General features: G+C 32.8%; 1 long non-coding RNA gene across 2 annotated transcripts; it reads left to right on the top strand.

The window, feature by feature from the left end:
* Positions 1–2,207: 2,207 nt before the first annotated feature.
* Positions 2,208–8,781, top strand: LOC143256863 (uncharacterized). Of its 2 annotated transcripts, none has more exons than XR_013031593.1 (3): positions 2,208–2,311; positions 2,449–2,590; positions 8,619–8,781. It is a non-coding gene; the product is annotated as an uncharacterized LOC143256863 (long non-coding RNA). The 2 variants fall into 2 exon arrangements; XR_013031597.1 differs by having other exon boundaries at positions 2,260–2,306.
* Positions 8,782–11,231: the final 2,450 nt, after the last annotated feature.

Here is an 11,231-nt window from a genome sequence, read left to right as displayed (position 1 = left end):
ATGTGTCCGGCAAAAACCACTTGCAAACTCTCTCTTTCTTAACCTGAAGATGACCTAGGAAGATCGAAACGTTTTTCTTTCCTTCTCAATAAAAGTGTTAGTACCCATACCAGCCATTCTGATATACATTTTTATCTGAAGTGGGTCGCTCGTCATCAATATATTTTTTGCTTTAAATACTAAAGACGAAATCTGTAAAATATTGTGAACTTCATCTCTGTTCCCTTCTGTTTTATGAATCTATTTCTTCATCTTCAATATAGTTATACTATTAATCGTCAAACGTCGTTTTCCTTCGAGTACACCGATTGCTAATGTTTTGATGTGACCATATGTAAATGAACTGTTACCTGTATGCTGTGTCGCTGAAAAATGGGACTTTAAATTTAAAAATGTCAACCCTGAAATTTGCATTCTTTCAGAATGTATTCTTGGAAACGTGAATCCAAAGTTTCTCCACTTTAAAGAACCAAACCGAAATGTTCAAAAAACGTTAAATTATCAGATTTGTCTAAAGAGGCTATTCGTTTGTTTTAAATTTGGCTTAAAGCTACACTAGGGCTATCTACAACAGTCGTCCGTAATTTAGCAGTGAAAGAATAGAGGCACCTAGTCATCACCATCCACTAACCACTCTTTCACAAACGAATAGTGAGACTGACCCTAACAATATTCTCCCTCCCCCACACATATCACAAACGGTGAGCATGTTTGATGAAGTGAAAGTTGGATCAAGAATTTCGAACATAACATAAAATTTACTGAAAAAGTTCAAAGTGTACTGTACTAACCTTAGAATCGTTAAAACCAGTGTTGATTACACAGATGTACTAAACAAGTGGAACCAATGGAATGAAGACAAATTGTTCAGCGTAAACATGTCCAAAATTTGAGGCTGAATTGATTGACTAACAGCATTCATTCCCAGTTTCATCCTGCCGACCAGATTGTTAACCTATGTATTTATAGCATAAATAATCAGTGTAAAGCAGTGCTAGCTAAAGGTCTTCAGTTCTCTCTTTCACCACGTAAATCCTATGTACTTACCTTAGTTTACACTATTAAATCACAATACAGGTACCTAAAGGACCTTCTTGTTAAAGAAAAAGTAACTTTTCTCATGACGAAAATAAAGAAATCTGCCTCTTCTACTTCTTATGATTTTATCTCTAATGTTCGTCCTTACCGTTTAAGCCCTGAATAAATCTTTTAAAAGAACTATCATTAAATAAAATATTTATGTTACATCGTCCGACAATATAATTATTATTCTTAACTAAAATAATTACTTAATTAAAATGGTGGTTATTCTTTACAACTCTACCACATTTAAAATCCTTATTAACACCTTTTCATTATCATCCAACGTGAGGAAACATTCCAAAGATACCTGAGGAAACTTAGAAAGAAACATGTCGTAGACATTTGACTGATGATGAGACGACACCGGGTAAACGATCACAGTATATTAATTTGCTATTGTGGGTTATATAGATATAATTATCTCAAAAGCACAGTTAATTAATAACACGAGAACATAGTATAGGCTATCTATTAACAATTGCAGCATTATATTATGCTGAAAATATATATTTTAGTAAATCCAATACAAAGAATTACGTTATATTTTCTTATCTTACTGTTATCTGAAGGACATGGTGTGCATATTTGTATGCATGTGACCGAAATAATAAATACACTGTGTCACTATCTATTAAATAGCACCACAAAAAAATCTATTAAAAATTCCCACTTTGGTATCCTAAATTCAGACAATTATGAAAATAACTACGATACGTACGACAAACCTTTGTCTATCAATGAAAAAAAAAAAAAAAAAGTATTGTCCTCGTATCAAGAACCTGACTTTCACTAGGACTAAATCTGAAGGTTTGGTTATATCTTTATTGATGTAATTTATATATATAGTTTTAAGGAAAGGAGTTAAAAACACTGTTAGTTTTTCAATAAACGATACCACACTTAAGAGATCAAAAATAATGTTTGCTCAGCACAATCAGAACAGTTTTCCACTACTTTAATTACTGTGAAAAATACTTTTTTTGTTGTTTTAGAAAATGGTCCCTTTTTCTTAATTTTTCAGTACGACGCTGCCTAAAACAGCCCAGTGTTTGCTAACCCTAACTGCTAAACCACTCACAGGTTGCAGAGTAAAGTGAATGTAACAATTTGTCTGACTTTTGTTTCATATTTCAAGAATTTAATTCAGATTTATGGAATGATCTCATGTGAATACCATTAAAATGTTTATACGAAACTTTATACCGACAAATTGTCCGTCGAATGTAAGGTGGATAATTTTTTGCTATAAACTTTTGTTCTTTCTTCTCAAAATTCGGCTTTTATTTTAATGTCTGGTTTCCATAGTTACTATATGCAACTTTCAATAACATTGTGGTTCTTCTTTATTGTTGTCTTTCTTCACAGTTTGTATTGGTTTCAAGTGTAACGATACTCTTGAATCAATTGTTGTAATGAAATGACGTAAGCAAAAGAGAAGAAAAATGGTATAAAAATACAACTGATATGTGAGGGGGTAGCAGTGGGAAAAGTCAGAAGATATTGAAAGGTGAGTGATGAAAACGAAATTTTATCATTTACATCTAGCAAACAAATTGTACCTAGATTATAAATAAAGGGTTGTTTCTCATGATCACGTGTACGACGACTTGTCGGTGTAGATCTCACAGCAACAAGTTTTAGATGTGACAAGTTTTATTTGTCGTCTGTAGATTTATTCTGTACATACGACTTTGACCTTTTACTATATATATTATATGAAATATAAAAATAGAGAGAACCACAAATGTTTTATGATTAGATTATAGTACACAAATAGATGCTACTGAGAAATGAACATTTAAAGTTGAAAGGTATACACATTTACTAACAGTGATAAAAACAAACTGTAAGATTGTGTGATACTCGTGGTTTTTCAAAATATGCTTCATGGAGCCCTTGAAATCAATTTATTTCTCATTTACTTCCTATGTTTTAAGAAATATAACTAAAATGTAAACATTAATTAATATATATTAATATGCATGTGTATATTATACCGTAACGTACGGTAGTCGAAATAGTATACTTTCGTAGGCCAATACGTAGTTAAGCCTCCTGCATTTGTGTTATTATCTAAACTAAGGTAAATTTAACACCTCATTACATCACGTTCAACACTTAACAAACGTAAAACAAGAGGGTGGTAAATTTTATGAGTAAGTGCCCAAATAACACCATCATACACATATGCTGTGAAATTCCACAGACGTCAAATAGATGAGCAGTAACTTCAAAACACCTGCGATCTCAGATCCTACAGCGTTTACTGAACCAGTAAAACTTTGAACCATGTAATAAATATTTTCACAGATTTTAATTACAATTTTATTTCCCTTGGAAATTTTGTTTATAAATGTTGTAGGAAACATAAGCCGGTTAGTCCAATATTCGACCTTTCACTGGGTCTGAACCTGAAAATGTGATTATATATGTTCAATGGTGTAATTTGTATAGTTTTAAGGAAAAGAGGTTTAGAAAAAAACTTATTTTTTCAACAAATGATACCACATTTAATAGATAAAAATACAGTTTATATCAGCACAATCCGAACACTTTTCGCCTTTGTACTTGTTGTAAAAATAATATTTTTTTCTCATAAATATTCACTTTTACTAAAGTTTTCGGTGTGACGCTATCTAAACTAGCCCAATGTTTGCTAACCCTAATTACCAACCTTCACACAGGTTGTAAAGTAACGTAAGTGTTGCTAGTTGTCTAACTTGTTTTTAACTTCAAGAATTTAATTCAGATACATACAAAGAACGTAAGTGAAGATACAATTAAAATATTTATACAAAACGTTATACCTACAAATTGTTCTGGCCGAAGTACCCATGAAATGTAAGGTGAGAAACTTTTAACAAAAAATTTAGTTCCTTCTTCGCACAGTTCGATTCTTACTTTAAGATTTTTCCTCTCAGTTACTCTTTGCAAATATTCAATAATATGCTTTCATTTTATTGTTGTCTTTCTCTGTTTGTATTGGTTAGAAATGAAGCAATACTTGTCAATCAGTTGTTATAAAAATATGACGTAAGCGAAAGAAAACGAAACTAAAGACATATATAAAACAGATTAGTGTGAGGTAGCACTGGGAAAAGACAGATGTTCAAAGTTGAGTTATGAAACGAAAATTTATCCTTTAAATCTAGTTAACAAATTGTACGTTGAATATAAAGGGTTGTTCCTCCCGATCACTTGTACAACGATTTGTTAGTGTACAGGGTGGTCCGTAAGTCCCAACCCATTCAGGAAACTGGCGTGTGATGAGCTACTGTGAATCTTCAATACCATCCCTTCTCGAGGAAAGGTGATGTTTACGGGCGAGTGTGCAATTTATCGTTCGAGTTGAGCACGAAGTGTTTACTTCTGGGCAAAGGAGAATCCTCATTATTATGAAGAAATTGAATACAACACTCCTTATGTCATGATGTGGGCAGCACTTAATGCGCATCTTGTTATTGGACCTTACGTCTTTGACAGGCCAGGAAACCATTAAACCATACCTTGTATCTAAACATGTCACAACAATGACTTATACCGAAACTCGACGAACTTGTAATCAGAGAGCTGGTTTGGTTTCTACAAGATGGAGCTCCGGCTCATTATGTTCTCACTGTGCGAGATTATCTTAATGACACTTTTCCAGACAAATGGATAGATTGTGGTTCTGTAACATTCCCAGCACCCATGAAATGGCCCGCAAGAAGTTCGGACTTGACAACATCTGATAACTGTCTTTGGGGATACATAAAGGACATTGTGTCCAAACAACATTATAATACTAATGATGAGTTTAAGGCAGCTGTTACCGCAGCAGTTGGAACAATAACCCCTGCTATGTTGAGGAAAATGTGTCATAGAACATGGCGTCGCATAATGAGGGACACCACACAGATACACTGGATACGTATGATATATGGATGGGTAGGGACTTGCTGGGCCACCCTGTAAGTAAAGATTGAAATACAACTTGAAAAGTGTTAGTAAAAGAAAATATCTATATTAATTAAGTGGAAGTAAACAAAAAAAACCCCATCTGATCCAGAATATTTAACACAAACAAAACAAGGTAGAACAACTTGATTTATGTTTTAAAGAATTCACTCACTATAAAGAATTATTCGGTAAAAATATGTCTTATATTTTGTAAATAGGTGCTGGCTTTGGTTCAATCAAAAAGGCCCAAAACAACTGAGTTGATAAATATAAGCTTCACATTGTAATCTTTCCATGAGGCCCAGCATGGCCAAGCGTGTTAAGGCGTGCGACTCGTAATCCGAGGATCACGGGTTTGCATCCCCGTCGCACCAAACATGCTCTCTCTCTCAGCCGCCGGGGAGTTATAATGTGCGATCAATCCCACTATTCGTTGGTAAAAGAGTAGTCCAAGAGTTGGCGGTGGGTGGTGATGACTAGCTGCCTTCCCTCTAGTCTTACACCACTAAATTAGGGACAGCTAGCACAGATAGCCCTCGAGTAGCTTTGTGCGAAATTCAAAAACAAACATCTTTCCATAAACGTTTTAAGTTTCTGCAATAAATATAAAATGGTAGTTATTTACAAAATCAGTAATTAATCATCTAAGTTGTTATTTAATTAAGCCATGAACAAAGGACTCCTCTTGAAAGAGTTTAGCAAACAAATGTCAATAAGCTAATCCAGTGGAACGTTTGTGAATAAATAATTTATATGAAAACTAAACACCAAACAGTCACAATAAAGATGTAGATCTTTTAACTCTTTAACAAGTGAAACTGAGTACAGGATAGTAAATTCATTAAATATTAATGGTTTAAGAATAGGTACAAGGAATTTGGCTGTTTTATAACTGTGCGTTCTGATTGCAGAAGGTATAGGACATAATGAATGACTCTGTTTATGAACCGTAGGTTTTTGTTTGGTTTGTTTTGAATTTCATGCAAAGCGACACGAGCGCTATCTGCACTAGCCGTCCATAATTTAGCAGTGTAACACTAGGCAGCTAGGGACCCACCGCCAACTCTTGGGCTACTCTTTTTTACCAACGAATAGTGGGATTGACCGTCACTTTATAATGCCCCCACGGCTGAAAGGGCGAGCATATTTGGTGTGAATGAATTCAAACACGCGACCCTCAGATTACAAATCGAATGCCGTAACCACCGAGCCATGAACCTTAGGAAGACCATACATTATACGAGATGGTGATCCATTAGTTGAACGCACTGTCTGTAATGTTTTTTGTTTTGTTTTTTAAAGTCCGTAAGGAAGCGTTAAAGTTAAAGATTAACAGAAAATTTTAGCTGTTAGTAACTTTACACAGTTTAATAATTTTCCTATTTTGTAAATGCTCATGACGAGCAGTCTTCAGTTCTTACATCTACAAATTAAATATACTAAATGTACAAAGTCTAACAGGAAACAATGCTTTTAAAATAAGTCTTACTATTGTTAAACTTTGCTATTTTACTACTGTTACGTTTTCACAGTCTTAATTGCTTTAAGGCAAAACTAATAAGCAGTTTATGTAATGATATAAATATAGTTATTAACATATGTATCATACCTGTTTTTATAACCTTCTTGTACACACATGTGCATTAATCCAATCCTTGATCAGTAATTTGAACATAATATCTTTAGATGCAGTTCAACTACAAAACTGTTCCAAATAGATGTCATAAAATTAACTAGTTTCCAGAGAAATCAACAGTTACTAATTTATTTAATGTAGTAAAACCCCAGAATGTTTTTATTTTTTCATAAATATAAAACTTTTGCTTATTATGGAACCACTTTCATACACTTCTGAGACTGCGTATCACATTTCTGTACAAATGTTTTCCTTACTTGCATAGAAACTACCTTTAGTAACACAAAATAAAAACACTTGCACTTCTTAAGAACAAACTGTGAAAGAAATTATTTATACAGAACTGAGTTTTAACGATTGTAGTGCAAATTGTTCAGTTGTTGTTGTTGTTTTGAATTAAACACAAAGCTACACAATGGGCTATCTGTGCTCTGCCCACTACGGGTATCGAAACCCGACTTTTCGCGAGGTATGTCTGCAGACATACCACTGAGCCACTGGGCGGCCAAATTGTTTGGAAAGTAATCTAACCACCACATTATTTAAATTGTAGAACCAGCCTCTTGAAAATAAGGTTTTTATCTCTGGGACAACAATACTTCTTTATCCTTGGTTTCAACTATGAATGGTGATTTTTGATTTTTAACATAAAATATTCTTGATGCTGAGGTATCCACGTAGTATTTCATAAAGTTTCAAAATGACTTGCACAAGTTTGACTCAATCAATCAGAAGAAAGTAAGAAAAGCTATCAGGTTGTAAACAGTTAACAAACAAAAACGTAGCTGTTTATTATTAGAATAATAACAAAAGATAATGCAGGTAAAACATATATGGAATTACTCTCAAAGCAAGTAATTATGAGGGGTATCTTTAATAGTGGGATACCGTCGTGTAGAAATTTGTTCTTTTTCTGGTTATTTATATGACAAGCTACACTTTGTCCAACAATGTAACATATATGTATGTAACATTCTTAAATCATGATTGTTTAACTATTTAGTGTTTGAAACTTGTAATAGTTTGTTTGTAACTTCTCCTTCCAAGTAAGAACTTTCACAGAAAGTGTTGTGCAGAAACCGGTCATTTAATGTTGAAACAGAATAAGATGAACGTGAAAATGTAATAAATGATTGAAAATTACGGAGTTTTAGACCAGAGCAAATGTCTCAGCTTCTAAATATGGGAGAAGAACAGCTAGTTACGTATTTATCAATTTATTATTTAGCTCACAATAGAGAGAAAAAAACTGATAAGCTGAAATCATTTGATAAAATATCCATGACTAGAGACTTGTTATACAACATTATTTACACTATTTTATTATAGATTTGTTTCGTCTGATGAGATATAAATATATTTATCTGAGTATTCAAGAAGTGAAATAATTTTAACTGTATTTTGATACACTTGAATGTCATTGTGTTAAAAGTTTTTGAAACTGTGATTTCGTGATTTCCAAATTTGAAAAGCAATTTTGTTCTTTGAAAATGTTTTCGTGTTTTATATCTATTAAAGTTTTTTTTCAAATATATAAAAAACAAACTGTTCTTTCAAAGTTTATGATCACTGAAAGTGAGTGTTTTTATTAGAAGATTAATTTTTGTTGTTGTTTTGTGTCCCTGATGTTTCAGTATGATAGAAACTCATTCCTCTGACACTTTTATGAATTTGATAAACGTTTTTCTCCAGACAATCTATGTAATTTCTACTCCTAGGTTTTTAATTTTTATAAATAATGATAATTATGATTCATCTGAAAGTTACGGTTCTCACGTCAAGTTTGTAAGATAATAACTTTTCAGTGTTCTGTGATCTTATAAAATGCATTCTACTCAATATATTTGTGTTCAGTGATAATGTTTGTGAAAAATCACTTTTGTAACAATGAAAACTTCTTTTTGATTAGATATTTTTAAACAACCTATCCCTCATGTATACATTAATGATATATTTTCAGGTATTGGTAGTTCACACGATAAACTTGGGACAACCTGTTAAAGAAACAGAATAACAACTGATCAAAAAATCACACAATGCTTGCACTTTGTGGCACATGTTGAAACAAATTACTATATTCATATATATTTTTATTGATATATACTTTTTTGTCCTACATTGAAATTTTAGGATGTGATTTGTAGTATGGCATGGATGCTGCGTCTCTGGTTATCACAGAAAAGTACATAAATGCCTTCAGTATATTAGCTAAAACAAGAAATACATTGTTACTTCCAATTAACATGGGAGATATATCAAGTATGGTTATTCAAGTAAGTAAATGGATTCTATTACTTTGAGTGTTTTTATCAAAGTCCTTGTCTGCCAAATCTATCTCTCTCTGAGAACTTGTACCATGTGTGTTATTTGTGTAAAGAAAATACAACTGGACTCACAATAAAATTATATATCAAAGGTCCATGAAGTAATTTAATTTCTCAAATATTTGAGTGTTTCAAGTTTATTAGAATGTGGATTGTAGAGCATAAACTACACTAAAATAATAGTTTTACGTTGTTTTTTACAGCCCGGTTCTTGACAAAAATGTAATTTTGTGAACATTTTGTCTTATATAGACTAGAAATTAAAATCATGAGAAAAATTAATAATGCATTATAATAGAGCATATTTTAACTTGAATAATTTTTTTATCTTTTCGAGATTTTAAAACAGTTTTTGTAAATGGTCAAAGTGTTAGAAAACAGTCACATTGGAAAAGTCAAAACATGTAGTAATTATCTATTTCCATTGAATTTGTCTCACATGAAATAAAAGTTATGTAGTCATATGTTTTCTCTCATTAAAATGGCAAAAAATAATACTGAATTATTTATTCAAGTTTCTAGTTTTCAATTAATCGTAATAAATGCCAATAGCAAAATGTTTTCCATTTCTTTATAGTATAAAATTTTCAAGTAAACTTGGTCGTAAGTCACAAGTGTCTTACTCATGGTTATCACTATAAACATCGTCTCAGTAATGGTTGTCACTAGAAACACAGTCTCACTGATGGTTATCAGTAGAAATACAGTCTCACTGATGATTGTCACAAAAAACACAGTCTCACTGATGGTTGTGACTAGAAGCACAGTCTCACTGATGGTTATCACTAAAAACACAGTCTCATTGATTGTTCTCCCTAGAAATACAGTCTCACTGATGGTTATCACTAGAAACACAGTTTTAGTGATGTTTATCACTGGAAGCCCAGACTCACTGATGGTTGTCACTAAAAGATCTGTTTTTATTGATGGTTATCACAAGAAACACAGTTTCATTGATGGTTGTTTCTACAAACACAGTCTCACTGATGCTTATCACAAGAAGCACAGTCTTGACTGATGCATGTCACAAGAAGCACAGTCTCACTGATGGTTCTCACTAGAAGCACAGTCTGACTGATGGTTATTACTGGAAACATATTTTCACTGATGGTTGTCACTAAGCACACCATCTCACTGATGGTTATCACTAGAAATACAGTTTTAATGATGTTTATCACTGGAAGCCCAGTCTCATTGATGGTTCACACTAGAAGCACAGTCTCACTGATGGTTATCACAAGAAACACAGTCTCACTAATGGTTGTCAGTAGAAGCACAGTCTAACTGATGGTTATCACTAGAAGCACAGTGTCACTGATGGTTATCACTAGAATCACTGATGATTATCACTAGACACAGTGTCAGTGATTGGTGTCACTAAAAACACCATCTATCTGATGGTTGTCACTAGAAGCACTGTCTCACTGATGGTTTTCACTGGAAGCACAGTCTCACTGATGGTTTTCACTGGAAGCACAGTCTCACTGATGGTTATCACAAGAAACACAGTGTCACTGATGGTAATTCGGTTTAGCTGTAGTTTTGTATTAAATGTTGGAGATGGACAAAACAGTTTTGCGCTGTGGTTTTCTGAGCTTTATTTTGTCTCCAGTCAGTTTACCAGTCGTTTGTTGTTTAAATATAATGTTACTAAAATACCTTGAAAAACGAGTCATTCTTTTTATTTTTCCTGGAGATATTGATATCTTAGTTTCTTCAATTATTATTTCTTCATTCAAACTTTCGCCATCAACTTTTGTATCGACCTTCTTCCAAGAGTCATTGTCTGTCGTTTCAATTGTGATATTTTCTTTAGATCGAAAAGGGTGAACCTTGTTATCATGCATACTACGTAGGATGTTACTGAAGAATGTCGATAAACGATTCATTCCTTTCATTTTTTTCGATCTTACAGGTTCCTGAGTTTCTAGGTTCGTTCGTCCACGGAAACTTAAACCACTAGCTTTGTTTCTTGTGCTCGGCTTTGCATTGACAATGTCAATTTTGTTGTTGAAAAATTCTTTTTTGGAACTGTTGGTCTTTTCTACAGATAAAAGGTAAAAATAAGTAACATAAATTAAAAGCTGATAATCGCGATTTGTTACAGTGATATGTGTAATTGTTTTTTGCTCTTAACTTTTCCGTGGTAAAATATACAATTATCTCACATGTTATGCCACATATATATTAATAACTAACATTTTGCTGTTTATTAATATTCACTGATTTGTTCAGATTTACTTGTGTAA

Source organism: Tachypleus tridentatus, chromosome 1 (genome assembly GCF_004210375.1).
Source record: "Tachypleus tridentatus isolate NWPU-2018 chromosome 1, ASM421037v1, whole genome shotgun sequence".
Classification (NCBI taxonomy): Eukaryota; Metazoa; Arthropoda; class Merostomata; order Xiphosura; family Limulidae; genus Tachypleus; species Tachypleus tridentatus.
This window is presented reverse-complemented; position numbering and strand designations above follow the sequence as displayed.